Source organism: Camellia sinensis, chromosome 1 (genome assembly GCF_055761805.1).
Source record: "Camellia sinensis isolate YWXY chromosome 1, ASM5576180v1, whole genome shotgun sequence".
NCBI classification, from domain to species: Eukaryota; Viridiplantae; Streptophyta; class Magnoliopsida; order Ericales; family Theaceae; genus Camellia; species Camellia sinensis.
This window is the reverse complement of record NC_138961.1, coordinates 160,710,518-160,726,328: the sequence shown is the minus strand read 5'-3', so window position 1 is coordinate 160,726,328 and position 15,811 is coordinate 160,710,518.

The following is a 15,811-nucleotide window of genomic DNA, read 5'->3' as shown; positions in this document are numbered from 1 at the left end:
TGGATGCTTTAGTAACAATCAATTATTTGGAGCCATCAAGAGAGGTTTAACCATCATACCCTGGTCTCCAACAACATTTCTTTGGGTAGACATTTCCTTAGGTTTGTTCTGCATGACAAACCAATCTGGAACTCCAGGTACCCATGAACCCACTAGCTCAATTGTCAAACTGTTTTTTTTGCTTCCTTCGAAACCAGTTTCAAAGCTGGCTGTGAAGGCCACTGCTTGGCCCTGACTCCCTGTTTTGGGCTTAATTCAGGCCTTCCATGAAGGTGGCCACTTTCCATTTTGTGTAAGGCTGGTCTAGGGGGCCAATCTCTAGCTTTGATCCCATAACTTGAACCCACTTCAAGTCTCCTCTCAGGATGATTGCCTTCTATTCTGTAATAGTTGGGTGGTCTGAACTCATGTAGAGGTCTCTTGTCCTTGGAGTGCATTCTAGTGGCTGTTGGCTCAGCCATGAATGGCTGCTGCCTACGACCAGTTGGATATGGCCTCTTGTTATAGGCACTGGTTAGTTTAGGATGCCTCTACACATCCTTGTAATACTGCTTCCCATCAATCGGAAGCCCTTTCAACCACTTGTAGCTTAACCTACATCTGGGACACATTCTTTGCATAATAGCTGCCTCTAAAGAGTCATCATCCAGTGCCTCCTTATCAGAGTCTTCCCTTTGGTCTGCAAAGCCTTGTCCATCAATTGGTGAACTTCTAGCATCTTTCTTGACATTAGTCTGGTTGGCAACATGCATTTGTACATTAACCTCTTCCAATTCCTTGAAGGACAAGTTCTGGAAGTCTGGCACAGTAACATTGGCTGCAACTTCTCTAATTTCTAGGAATGGATTAGTGTTAATCCCCATAGCCTTTTCTGCTTTAGCTGGGAATTTTAAACTCCCCTTTCGAATCTGCTCTTGGATCCTGTCCCGAAAAATAATATAGTTTTTAGTTGAATGGGAGCAAGAATTATGCCATTTATAATACATTTTTCCTTTAAGTTCTTGTGGGGAAAGAATTTTGACCCCCTTTGGTAGCTTTAGGAAATTTGCAGCAAGCAAATGATCAAAAATGTCATCTGCCTTTATTAAATCGAAAGAATATTTCCTATGAAGGTCTTTCTTTTTAAACTGCTGGTCTATTGTAGTGTCCTTATGAATTAATGCCTCACAGATCGCAGGCTCTTTCCCTACGATCTCTGCTGCATAAATTTCATAGTTAGGATCTCTATAATACATCTTGTATGATGCATTACTTCGATCTTGTTCTTCTTCTAGTAATGATTCATACCTAGACACCTTATAGGTTAATTCCACCAAGTCTCTAAAGTCAGTTGAGTCAAACTTCTTTCGAAGCCTAAACTCTAAGCCATTTTGAGCCAATCTCACAAATTCAAGTTCTGGAAGAATGACTCTACACTTGTTTCATGCTCTTTTAAATCTGGAAATAAATTGAACAACTTTCTCATCAGGCCTTTGACTCAACCTTGCCAAGTCTGCCATGGAAACGTCTGGCTCCGTTTGGAAGAATTGGGCATGAAATGCCTCCTCCATTTGTTGCCAAGTTTGGATAGAGCCAGATGTAAGGTTAATATATCGTACAAAAGCTGCCCCAGTTAGAGAATTTGGGAACAGTCTTAACTTCATGTAATCATTATTGGTAAATTCACCACATTGGGTAGCGAACCTAGCAATATGTTCTACCATTGACTGGTTTCCATTCCCATAAAAAAGAGCAAAGTCTGGCATTCTAAACCCTCTTGGGTATTCATGTACCCTATCTACCCATTCTGGATATGGCTTCCTATATACAGGAGTTTGAACCCCCCGAGCCATAGGTCCACACATTTCTCTCACACTATCGACAATTTGGTCCCTAGGGACCATATTTTGTGCTTGTTGAACCACCACTGGAGGAACAAACACAGGATTTGGTAGAAAACCTTGTGCTTGAGGTCATCTTGGTCTATAGGGAGGTATATTTGGGACAGGTTGTCCCTATGGTGCCGGCTGCTGTTGAGGGAATGGGTGACCCCTCTGAGCCTGTCTTGCGAAAGGACCCGCGAAAGGTGTTGGAACAGGTGTTGTGTCTCTTCCAGTCGCAGGAAACCCTTCCAACCCCCCGAGTACAAATTCGAACAAAGGATTAGTGAACCCCTTCGTGCCAGGTACGGCTTCGAACATGGTATTTGGAAACGTCCTTATGCCATTTTCTTGTGTTGGCCTAGATCCACCAATTTGTACGACTTCATTGTTAAGTAATGAGGCATTTTGATTTGTCACAGGCCTCGAAAGAGGCTCATACCAAGACTGAGGTGATGGTCTTTCATAGTTTTGATTACTAGTTTGACTATTAGTATGTCCATTATTTTGCATAGGCTGTTTATCTCTAGCCAATCTTTGCTGAGGAACATTTGAAATTTCCTCCATATGCTTTGTGTTAGTTGGTTGATGGGTATTCATTCGATCCATAAAGGATATTGCCCATTTTTCCATTGTGTTCATTAACTGCTGTCCCATGGTATCTATTATGCTTCCCCATGGATTTATTGGCTGAGTATATGGAACAATGGATGGTCCAACTCCAAGGCCTCGTCCAATATTTTGAACATGTGGTACTTGCTCCGAAGTGCTGGTTTATTCGACCATAGGTTCTGATGAGACAGGTACTTCTAGAGGATAATGATGTATTACCACATTATCTTCTGGATTAGGTATTTCTACCTCTCCTTCCATACCTTCTTCCAAGCGTTCATTTTCTTCTTATCTCCTACGTCTAGCCATGTCAATTAGTCCCACCAGGCATGCCAAAAATATATGTTGGCTTTTTTGACTTTCGAAGGTTATTATTGTAATTTTAAGCGTGCCAGCAAGGATCAATCAGTCCTTATAGAAGATTAATTGCCAACTAATTATCAAACGATTGTGTTTTAGTTCTTTCAGCCTCAATGAAGAGAACTTTTACTGGTGGCTTTGTTTGGGAGAATTGAGCAAACAACGATTAAATGAAGAACAATTGTAGCATTTCATTAAGTAAAAATGAAAGACTTACAATGATCCAATTCAGCCTCATAAAGGTTTACAACAACAAGCTACTTGAAACTACTCCTATGAACAAAGTGCAGTGCAGGAATTTGAAGTACAGAAATGTAAAGAACAAGAAATGTAAAAACTGAATGGAAAATAAAGTAGATAAAACTGGTTCTTTGGATTTGAGCCTGGGGATTCTTTCTGGGGCCTTCTCTACTATTTATATTTCTCAATGATAACCGTCAAAATGAGTTTCTAACCGTCGAATCATCCCTTTATGATCGCTGATCATGTTTCCTCACAGTTAGCTCCACTACGCCATGTCTGCAATTAGGCTTCCCTCCTGATTTTGAATTTAAATATTCGAGTAACTGTTAAAGCCACGTCATCTTGCATCTCTTTGCTGATCCAGTGCTATGTAGATCCACAATAACCAATAGTAACTGCCACGTGTGTGATTACGATTGAAGATTTGAATTGTCTTCTCGTATTGCCCTCATCCTGCCACGTGTTGAACTGTGATTGACCTGTACAAAATATGTAGCCAACAAGTGGTGAGTATTCACATGTGTAGATCACCCCGAACTCTGCTCCGCGCGCGAGGGCGCGAATCATTGTTCTTAGCTACTACAGTTCGGACTCATGTCACGGTTCTGAATCTAATCTCACAAAGTACAATGTGAGACCGATAAATCACCAAAGACTCCAAATCCGGCAAATCGTTTTGGAAAATCGATTTTAATAAAAAAGTGTCAAACATGGACTACTTTGCCAGATACAGAGTCGCCACCTAAATATTTTATTTTGAGAAATTTAGGAAACCTTGACTCGTGCCTAAGGCCACGTGTTCGTCATCACCAAAGTTGTCTCGGCTCAGGAACTTGAGTATGAGAGGGGAAGGTCATGCAATGAGCACCCCCGCTCGCCCGATCAAAGATCGGCCTTTACTAACATGATATGTTATTTTTGAAAACACATGTGTTCTTATTCCAGTTAATTAGCTAGCTTCACTATGTGATGCACACAGTATACAAGTATAGACTAGATCGCCTAAATTGAAACAAACATCTCATGTTTGTTTGCTTGAAAACGGTTTAGAGGTGCTACTCTCAAGTAGGCTAAGTCGTGGATTTTGCCACCCTCAAGTGGGCTTAGAAAATAGGGTGATTTGCCACTCCAAGTGGGCTTAAAAATCACATTTGATGAATTGCTCCAATTCAAGCAATCCAACCTTCATCCACAGACATTCATGCAGTTAATCAATTAAGCAGTTAGCCTCATGGCAAGCATGCTATCATGTTAACACTTACATACATGCAAGATGCTAAAGCATAAACACTCATAGTGTACTCTGAGCCAAAACAAAGAACTAGTTAGAAATCATGCATGATCCTAGTTCATGTTAAGATGGCTAATGCAACACATGCAAAAATGCAACTAAGATAGGCTCGGCTATTCTAAGATGCCATATGAATGCAACTTGATAACATGTATTCAAATAGGAATTGAAATATAATGCAGTTTGAATGATGCGCCGAGCCCGATGCATGCAAGACAAATGAATGAATGCAAACATGCAAGCATAAGTATGCTAATTGAAACATACGCTAAACTAACCATCGAAAGTGGAAAAATAAAAAGGAGAAAGAAATGGGGGTTGGAAGACATGCATCACACACACGCACACTTATTACAACAGTTGTGCCCTCTCGACGGAGGGTCCGAATAAATAGGCTAAGCTAAGCTAAGCTACTTAATTACAAACCGAATTGAAACTAGCTATACTAAGCTAATTAGAATATTACAAAACGAATCAAATGACTAATTTACACGAACTAATCATAAGAAATGAAATGGCCTCGCGGGCAAGGAAGTGATGCATGCTCGGTTGACTTCGCTCGAAAATCCATTACCGTGCCTCGTGTTGCCTCAGCTTGCACTCTTCTAGACTTCTGAAAATTGTGCCAACTTCCAAGAAGCTTCTGATCCACCTTAGGACCATGCTGAGGGGTAGTCGGCTAAGAGGGATGGCCATCGGCCAGAGTTTATGGCTATCGGCCAAATTTCAAGGCTATCGGCCAACTTTGATAGCCGATCGACCACTTCTTCCTGCAAACTTCTCCTTTTGCTGCAAAAGAGCACTAACAGAGGCATGACAGTGTATTTGCAAGAAAAATGTGTGCGCAACAACACTCCTTATCATGTTTAAAGTTCAAAGAAGTGTAGTGCTCGACTCTCGAGCCATCAATCACACATCTCAATGCATGATGGCCAAAGAGTCCGAGTTGCACAAATCAATGAATGCACAAGTAACACATAGGACTCGATAAGCCTATACCTCTATCATGCTTTGATCAAGAGGGTCGGCGACAAAGAAATGAGGCGCGTTTCATCACTTCAAGTATGAAACATCCCTCATTTCTCGTGTTTGGATTAACGTCCGATCCAAACACATGCAATGCAACACAAACATGTTTTCTTGGCATGTTTTACTTCAATTCAACTTGCTTACTCATTTTAGATCACCAATTAATCCTTTAACCGGTTAAGTCCAAAAGTGAGAAGTCCTCTAAATGGAAAGATAGACTAAGCCACAAGCATCTTGAGCATGAAAGAAGCATCATGCTGTTGGTTAGTAGAAACCCTCAAGAGAAGGCCAAAACCATTAGGCATGAACGTCTTGATTTCGTGCTCAAACCAACGAAGGGCTTAAAACCTCTTTCAAAGTGATATAACAAATGAAGAATGGGATGCAATGACATATATTCCAACACTGAAATAGTATGCTAAATGACATCAAAACACGAAAATGATGCATGCAAGGCATGTTTAGAGCTAAGAACGCCAAAGTTAGTGAAGTGCATTACACTAGAAGTATGCCATACAATGCTCAAATGATTAAACCAGCCCAAAACGGTCCTCATGCATGCCAAAACAGTGGCTAAAATGGACTGAAATGATAGCATGATAAGCAAGAAAAAGCATGCTCAAATGATGGCTCGCAAGGAAGGCACAAAGCTCAACTCTCAAACACATTGATGGAGTGGAAAATGTGAGAGTATGGAAATGAAATAAGCTCTGAAATTACATTCCAAATGATGCCAAACCATGCACATATGACAAACAAGGCTTGCTAGTAGGCTCAAAGCTTAAGGCTAGCAAAGGTACTTGCACTATAGCTATGCAAAGCAAACCCCAAAAGGCCAAGAACACCCAAAAAAGTCCTAAAGCATGTCAAAATAATGCTAAAACATGTATGGAGTATAGCCAAAATGAGCTAGAATCATAGGCTAAAGAGACAAGCATGCAAGGCTAGCTAGCAAGGATTACACTACAAGTGTATAGAGCATGCAAGAGGTGAGTCCACCAATCAAAATCAGAGTTATAACATGCCCAAATAACACCAAAAACATGCTTAAACTAAGCTAATTCAAACCACAAGAGCATGCTACTTTGTAACGCTGACAAGGCTAGCAAAGAGGATTTACACTACAAGTGTATGAAGCATGCAAGAGGAGACCAAGACAGCCAAAAACAGACTTATGTTAGGTCTGAAAAGTCACAAAAATGAGCCTAAACAAAGCCACAAAGAAGGAAAAACACATGCTCATTTGGTTGGCCATCAACATATGTTAACAAGACAAGAGGAGAGGGGACCACCCTCTCCTATTTGGAGCCTCAAAATAAGTTTTCTACCACTAAAATTCCTCTGGAATTCAGTGGTTTTAAGGCCAAAAAGAAGTTGTTTGAAAAGTTTGAAAGATAACTCAAAAGGCCTTACAAGCCAAGGAGCAAAAGGGAGGAAACACCCCCTAGCCAAACAAGGCTCAAATCAATACTTTTAGGACTAAAAAATAGAGGAAAAACAGAGGTTTTTGTAGTTCAACACCACCCCAAAAACAGCCCCAAAGTAGTGTGAAAAGATGGCCAAGCAAGTGTGGAAAACAAGCTTAAAGGGAGAGATCTTAACCTTGACGCACGGCTGCAAAATCAGCCCAAAATCTGAGCCAAAACACCTTTTGGAGCTCAAACAAAGTCCCAAGTAAGCTTCAAGCAACCTCCTCCCAAAGATAGGCAACTTTGATCAAGGATGCATAGGCAAACTAGGCATGTTTCTCTATTTCTATACACAAGAGGGTAAGAGACAGAGCAAACTAGAGAGAGAGGCAGAGATTTAGCTCTGAAAATTGTAGAGAGAGAGAGAGAGATTTTAGTGTGAGAAGCTCTCAAACTTGCCAAAATGATCTAACCCCTTGAATATGAGATATTTGGCTTCATATATAGCAATTCAAAAGCTTTTGGTCGAAAATATCTGAGCTAGGACAGGTGGCACAAGCTGGAAACAGCTGGAGGAGAAAATATCTTCAAAAAGTTTGAGTTTGGGTCAATCTTGGCCGGTCGGCCATCTTTGGTGCCGATCTGCTACTTGTGATGGCCAATCTGCTGCTTTTTTGGCCGATCGGCCACAAAAGTCTGTTTTTTTGGGCCCGACTTCAAATGGGCATAACTCCTTCATATGGACTCCTTGTCAGGTCATTCTTGTATCCAAATTGAAGCCCCAGAAGTAAGCTTTCCAATGGTGTTAGCCTCGCATCAAAATTCTAACTGTGCTAAGAGATATCCCTCTTTTAGTGAAGGCAGCTCAGTTTCTGTCCAATCAGAATGATGCCCAACATCAACCAATCATATCTCCCCCATCCGGACTCAGATTTAGGATATTCTTGAGTGAAAAATGAAGCCCCGGAAGTCCTCTTTCCAATGGTGGTATCCTCATAGCTTAAATCCAAGTGCATAGATAGATATGCCTAATTTAGCGAGGACCGCTCGACTCTCTCTTAGCGATTCATACCCAACTTCTTCCTCAACTAGGTTTCTTCCCTCCACTCCTCTTTTCTTCAACTCCAAACCCCTAAACAAGGTGTTTTGAAAGATTTTTCAAAGATTTCATCTCTCTTTCATTCATTTCCACTTTGTCCTCGCTCGGTTTACCGAAAAACGTAACATTTGACAAAATGCGAGCCTCAGAACATTGTAGGAACTTTATTTCAAAAATATTTTGAAAGAGAGGGTTTTAAGGTCTAAAAACCATTCAAAATAGCTTTGGTCCAAAATGGGGTGTAAGGTTGGGATTTGATTCTCCTGTTGCCAAAGAAATCGAACCTTTGCACTGCACAACTTTCAACACCAAGTAAACCATCAATAGCGTCAAAGTCTTAAGGGCAGTCAAAAATGGGGTGTCTATAATTGCCCCTCTTTGACAGAACTCGGAAGTCATAAAATGACGTGAGTGAATGTCAAAGCCCAAAGACGACTCATTTTTGACAAGGCCGAAGACTTGGACAAACACACAAAATACAGATAAATAGATGGTTGCGCCCGCAGGCTGCGTACGTATCCCTTTGCAAGGAATCAAACTAGTGTAGTTCAGGGGCAGGATGCAAAATGACATGCAATAAAACAATGTAATAATATACATTGTATTTGAATCATCAAACCACAAGTAGTGTAAAACCACACAAATATCATAAAGGGGTGGAGATGCAACATCAACCTACGTTTAACATAGAAAAGGTGCCGAAAACCTCAAACCACAACTCTTTTAGTGGGATAGGTGTATGCACAGACAGAACTATATGTTTTGCAGAGAGAAACAAAGTACAAGTAATTGGGTGGCATGATATAAGTGAAGAATGATCTGCTGAGGAAAGATCATGATCCTACATGTTAAATACAACAAAACAATGTACGATGCAATGGATGCAATGAATAAGGCGCGCGGTCAAACCACATTTTGCCTAACAAAGGTAGGGACATAAAACAGACCACGTCTAACACAGAAATGGTGCCAACACCCTCAGACCACAATTTCCTTAGTGGAATAGGAGCGTACATATAATCACAGAACCATGCTTCAATGAAAGACAGTATGGGCACATGCCAGACTAAGTTTAACATAGAAAGGATGCAGGCGATACAATGGATAATGCAGTAGATGCATGTGATAGATGTTATGCAACACTTATGATAGATACGATGATGCGGCTAGAAAGCGATGCTATCAAAAGTACCTTACAGGGGCAATCGGCGATGACTCACCTTATGCTGCTGGGGATCTTCCTCTTCTGCATCTTGCATTTCCGAACCACAGGTACTACTTTTTTCCCTGACTATGGTCACAGTTTTCCCTATTCTCCAACAGGGTGACATACTAGGTTGGTTCAGTATCCAGAATTGAGGCGCATACCCGCTACCTCAACCTATGGGGCTTCCATACAGATTTCAAGCTGGGGATACACCGCTGGGTATTTGAACCAGACTTTAGTCTCGGAAATCCCGAACCTTTGTGTTCTAGGCATGAGCCATTTGAACTCTAGTTTCCATCATCTCAGTTGATCTCCTAGGAACTCACTGCAAACACGGGTAGGTGGTTATACCAGACCACCGGAAGTCGTTCAGGCACGACAAACACCAAAGGAATTGCACCTTCAGAGGATTTAAGGTCTCCTAGACCAAAAAAAGTGCACAAGACAGTGCGATACAGAGTGAATGCACAAAACAGTGCTATGCAGGGTGAATGCACAAAACAGTGCGATGCAAGTGTGTGCACGAAAGCGCGAACAATGCAATGCACTAACAAGTGCAAGTAAGATGCGCACGAAAGCGCGAACAATGCAATGCACTAACAAGTGCAGGTAAGATGCGTAAGAAAGCGCAAACAATGCAATACACTAACAAGTGCAGGTAAGGTGCGCCAGAAAGCGCGAACAATGCAATGCAAGAAGAAAGCATGTAATGAAATGCACAGGATAGTGTGATGCGCAAGAAAGCGCGAGTGTAAACTGCACAAAACAGTGCGATGCGCAAGAAAGCGTGAGTGATTTGAAATGCACTAGACAGTGCGATGCGCTAAACAGTGCGAGTGATTTGAAATGCACTAAACAGTGCGATGCGCTAAACAGTGCGAGTGATAAAAGAAAGATTTTAAGATTTCCTAGACCAGAGAATGCAAGTGAGACACAAAGTGTAAGTGCACAAGACAGTGCGAGTGAGATACAAAGTGTAAGTGTACAAGATAGTGCGAGTGAGATACAAAGTGTAAGTGGACAAGACAGTACAAGTAAATGCATGTTCTATGCAAGTAAGGTGCATTAAAGTGCGATAAAATGCATTTTCTATGCAAGTATGGGGGCATTTTCTATGCAACATGGAAAGCATATTCTATGCAAGGATGGGTGCATTTTCTATGCAAAGGATTCGAGCATTTTCTATGCAAGCATGGAAGAGTGCATTTTCTATGCAACATGGAAAGCATATTCTATGCAATATTGAAGGCATATTCCGTGCATGAGATATGCATATTCTATGCAACATTGAAAGCAAAACATATTCTATGCGAAATCGAAAGCAAGCATATTCTATGCATGAATCATAACGATGCGCGACACCAATGCAACAAAAGTGTATATGAAAGTGCACATTCTATGCAATAGAGGGGCATCAAACATGTACTCTGGTGCCTCCGCTTTACCTCTCAAAGGACTTAGAAACACGCTCAACTCAAAAGAGGACACCCTGTCTATATTGGCGAGAGATAACATCTGCATGTGAAAACCACAGGTGCTGCTTGTACTGCCATTCTGACTTGAAACAGGCTTAAGCTTGGGGTCGAGATACACTCATACTCCAGAGAAATGGTGAGACCTGAGAAGGTGCACCTGGAATGCAGTCTCGAAATTTGCTGAAGTTGAAACATGCTAAGATACTCCACATTTTCCTCATTTCTTTTGCTTTACAGTCCGGAACCTAAATAGCTTCAAATAGGTCCTGGTTCTACTGTTCACACATGACCTGGGTTGAACCATGCAGTTTTATGAAAGAACAAATCCTATTTTGCACACATGTGGAGAATGGCACAGCACTCTGAGCACAAAATTATTTGAAATTGAAATTGAGAAATGAGTTCTTAACAGGGTATTGAGCCTACGACTGACCACAGTAAAAATGACTTAACAAAGGAAAAACAAAGGTAAAACAACCTAAACACATCTATTGACACTCGAAACGACTCAAAACAAGAATCGAGACAAACAAAAACACACACAACACTCAGATGTGTTGCAAAGGCGAGAGACCTCTCAGTTTAGGGGGAGCCCACAGCTTCTCCGGGTATTGTTTCCTACCATTTCTCATTTGTGATTCTCACATCACTCTGACACTCAATCTCTTTTTCTCTGAAAAGCCCTTTCCTCACTTTTGTCTCATCGCACATCTCTCTATTCTTCAATCTCTCTGATTTTTTTATTCCTCCCCTGGGTGGTTGATGGATAAACAGGAAGTTGTGGGCTCTTGCCCTTAGTATTCAACTAGATTCTCCTTTTTCCACTCACAATAGTGAGCTTCCCCACAGAGGGGTTGTGATGCGACAAAATGTACAACGGATCTACAACTGACATCGGTTGACAACGCCCCAGGCTTAACTTGATCGAGATAAGCTACAACATGTCCCATCGGCCAGGTATACAATTGATTAGTCTCACAGACATTGCATTTTCTACGTCCCCATTCCGGGTCAGACGCCAATTTTTGATTTGATCATCCAGATGAGGGAATCGAATATCCCGCTCCAGTTCGTGCTTCGCACTTAGCTTGGTACCTCGCTGTTTGAAGGATGTGAGAGCTTTCAGCCCTTTATTGTTAACTTCAATTGTGCCCTTTCCGGCAAGTATGGTGCTTTTCTCTGGCAAGTATGCTGACAATGGGGGAACATACAGGAAACCTGACTCAACTGTGCCCCTAGTTCATCATTTTGACCATTTTTTGTTTTGGCTTTCTACAAAAACAATTTTGACCAATTTCAGAGTTAGATTAACATGCTTGTTCAATTTTCTGATTTGAAATCATGTAAGTCAGGTTATGAGCACTGAACATTTTCTTTTTTTGGGTCCAAGAAATGGTCCAGCTTTGAAAAAAATGGAATAATTTTTGACAAAATTAGTCAACTTTAGTAAAAATTCTCAAAACTTGTTTTTGCAAATGGCCACCGCTCAACCAACGCGGAATTTACTCTCGAGATGTACAACCTCAGATCCAAAACAATGAAAAATTGCACCTTGTCTAAATGGTACTGCATGGCAATGGAAAGTTGCCCCTTGTCTGAATGGCACCACAGCGCACTGTAATCAGTCCTCAAAGTGACGATCACAACCGAACTCTCGGATACTGAGAAGACAAAGATGATCAGAACTATTACATGGGCGCAGTCACTTTGGAAGTGTTTATGGCTGGACTTCAGAATGAAGTTGCCTACGTATCCCAAAGATGGGAATCAAGCCTAACGTAGTTTCGGGTTAAGGTACACTCGGGTATGAACCTCTCCTTTTACGCTCTAACTTTTGCCAAGGTCGCCCTTTCTGGGTTCTCAACCTTGCGAGCTATGTTTTTCTTTTCTTTTCTTCTTTCATTTTTTCTTGTCATTTTTTTTTTATTCTTTTCTTTTCTTTTTCTTGCTCTAACTTTTGCCTGGGTCGCCCTTCTAGGTTTTCAGCCCAGCAAGCCTCTCAAGGGTAAAAGTGTAGCTTTGTCCATGTTGAATGGTTTTGAGATCTTGAAGCCATCTGAATCCAGAATAATGGCTGTTGTTCGCTGATGATGTAAGAGTCCATCCAACCAGGTCTGAATTGCCCTCAGTGTTGTGGATAGGAACTCAATTGTTCTTCAACAAAACTTTCTTCTTTCCTCCCTTCTGGGATTTGGCATTCTTGCCAATCTTCGTTAGCTTGAGAAATGTCCCAATTTTTGACTCTTCAAGCACATCTGACATTTTTGCCCCTAATTCAAGGGCTGCTTCTGATCTAGCTTTGCAAGCTTCCTTTGATCACATCTGACCTTTTTGATTTGACATTTTTGCCCCTAGTTCATGGGCTGCTTCAAATCTAGCTGTACAAGCCTCACATTGTGGTTGACCGTTGAACATTCTGAATCCAAGTTCAAGGTCTAAAAGCAAAAGGGGTTGAGTCTCGAGGCTGAGAGCGATCCTATGCTGCACAATCTCAAAAGTGATTCCACACAGGTCTTCGTAGAACCACGCAAAACATTTTTTTTGAAATCTTTTAAGAAAGTGACAAATCGCTTGCGCTGAAGACAGTGTAGAACCAATCTAGATCAAGCAAGGATCCTTCTCAGTACTCACATTAACAAACATGATCTCATTCATTAAGGGCGTAGTATGCCTCTCTGCCTCTCAATTGATCAAATTTTGCAAATCTAGAGGAATTCCTCCCTCTTTGTTTTCATCACAATGTTCAAAAAGTTTTGAAAAACTTAGGTCAATGCAATGATTTCAAGGCACAAAAAAGTAGGTGAAAAGAACTGTCGTTTCATTCAAAACTTCTGGCATAACTGGCTTAAGGCAGAAACAAACTGAAGAGTGTGAAAATCACTACTGTTTCATTCAAATCTTCTGGTGCAACTGGCCCCATGGCAGAAACAGACTCAAAGGAAAGCAAAAAGACAAACACAAAACAAGTAAGTGAATGTCTGAGGTAACACCCCCAAAATCACCTGACTACAACGCAACAGGCCTGACTCGATACAACAAGACAAACCCCAAACAAAAAGACTGACTCAAAACAACGAGACAGACTTAAAACAACACAACAGAATTGACTCAATACCCAAGTCAAAAAGTAAAATAACCAGCATTCGCAAAATGCTCAAAACAGTGCTTGCCATCCCCATATCTGGAGTAAACTAAGTGCCATCCTCAGGTGGTTCATCCCCCGATCACATAATCACATTATCGCCAAAGTTCACTAGCCCGGTGCCGATAGACTTTGCAGGACCTAGCGTGACAATGACCTCGTTGTCAATCAGATCTTGTATTTCATGACGAAGACGAAAACAAAGGTCAGTGCCATGACCGGTTTGTTGATGGAAGGCACAGTACTGGGCAGCATCATGATTGGTTGGAAGATGACCCGGGAAAGGCCGAGGCTCAAGGGGTTTGAGATGGCCTTGTCCAACGAGGATTTGGAAAACTTTGGACAAAGGCATATAGAGGGCATGGAAGACCCTCTGGCCTCGGGGTGGGTACTTCGAGGTTTGTGTTTTTTTACTGGATGCACCAGCAAAGGGATTGATAGGCGCCGACTGGGTTTGCTGATCTTTTCTAAGTGCAGGATTAGAGCTAAAAGGAACGTTTCTGGTACAATGACCCTTCTCCTGGCTTGCCCCTTGATTCGAACTGCTCTCATTATGAGTGGCGAAAGTGTCATCCACAGTTTTTGCAACAACTGCGAGTACTTGCTGTTTGTTCAGCCCTTTGGCTTTCAAAGCCTCAATAGCCCACTGAAGGTGTTCATGGGGACCAATGCCTGCCCCTACCTTGTTCTTACCACTTGCCTCCACTTTGCCAAGGGATTGGCCTTCTTCCAATACAACCTGTCCCAAGGTTGGGGAGCCTTTAGACATGAACTCCCTGGTATGTGATGTGGTTGATGATGGGGCCAAAACCCCAAAGGCCAGATCTGCCACAGTTCTCTGAAGGTCTTCAATCATTTTCATGAGCTCAGAAGTAGTGGGTTCACGGCTTTGAGATGATTGGGGTTCGACTACATTCATCATGCATAAGTCTATGCTTTCTACGATAAACACCTCAAGCTTGGGTAGATGGACCGAGGTGATGTATATGCTCAGGTTGTAGGCAGATGGCAATATATGGATAAGGTTGAGGTAGGCAGGAGATATTTGGTCATTGGGGTCTAGAGGCGGCGCTATCGTCCGGTTGTCGATGAGATTCTGGACCTCATGACGAAGGTGGTAGCAACGATCAGTGCCATGACCGCGCTGTTGATGATACACACAGTATTTGGAGGGGTTATGCCTGGCAGGGAGTGGGTCAGACAGAGGTTGAGGATCAAGGGGTTTGAGATACCCTCTTTCCATCAGAACTTTTAGTGCACTGGTTAGGCTCATATAGAGGGAAATGAAAGTTCTACCCTGAGCTCGGGTCAGGCCGGCTGTTTGTAGGCTTGGTTTGGCAAAAGGGTCAGCTGTGGTGACTATATTGATTTTGGTGGGTTCGGGAATAGTGCTACTACCAGCATTGGTACTCCCTGCAAAAACCCTCCTTATCGGTTCACTTGTTCTGGGAATGATCCCACTGTTGAACGCATTCTCGACCTGAACCCCCAGTTCATGCAAACTTTTGAAAGTGGATAGTGGAGCGACTATCAACTTTTGCAACATATCATGCTCGAGGTTTCGCACCACTATCTGCACTTTTTCCCTTTCAGAAGGGCGATCTGTCATCTGTGCTGCCTTTGCTCTCCACCTCGCAACAAATTCCACAAAAGGCTCTGTAGGATTCTGGTGGGTAGTGTAGACACCCCATTTTTGACCGTCCTCAAGACTTGGACGTCACCGTTTGAATGCTCGGTGATCATCCATGTTCATGTTCATTTTGAGTTCCCGGAGGCATCGGCCGCGCGCCTTGTCTCGGGATCTCTTAACTTGCCTGTTCTATGCTTGGTTTTGCACCAAGGACTTGTGTTTTGTGCTTTTGAGGGTAGGAAAAGGCTTGTTAGCCATCCCTGAAACCCACCGGCCGTGGCATGATGCCACCAGCCTTGTTTTTTTTTCTACCGACCAAATGTTTGGTCAGTCAGTATTCCCTTAGGTGTATCGGCCTTTTTGTGTGGTCGGCCGACCATTCATTTGGCCGATTGACTCCTTTTCTGCCGATACCTCCTTTTCACCTTTTTTAGGCATGGTGCATGCCAGCTGTG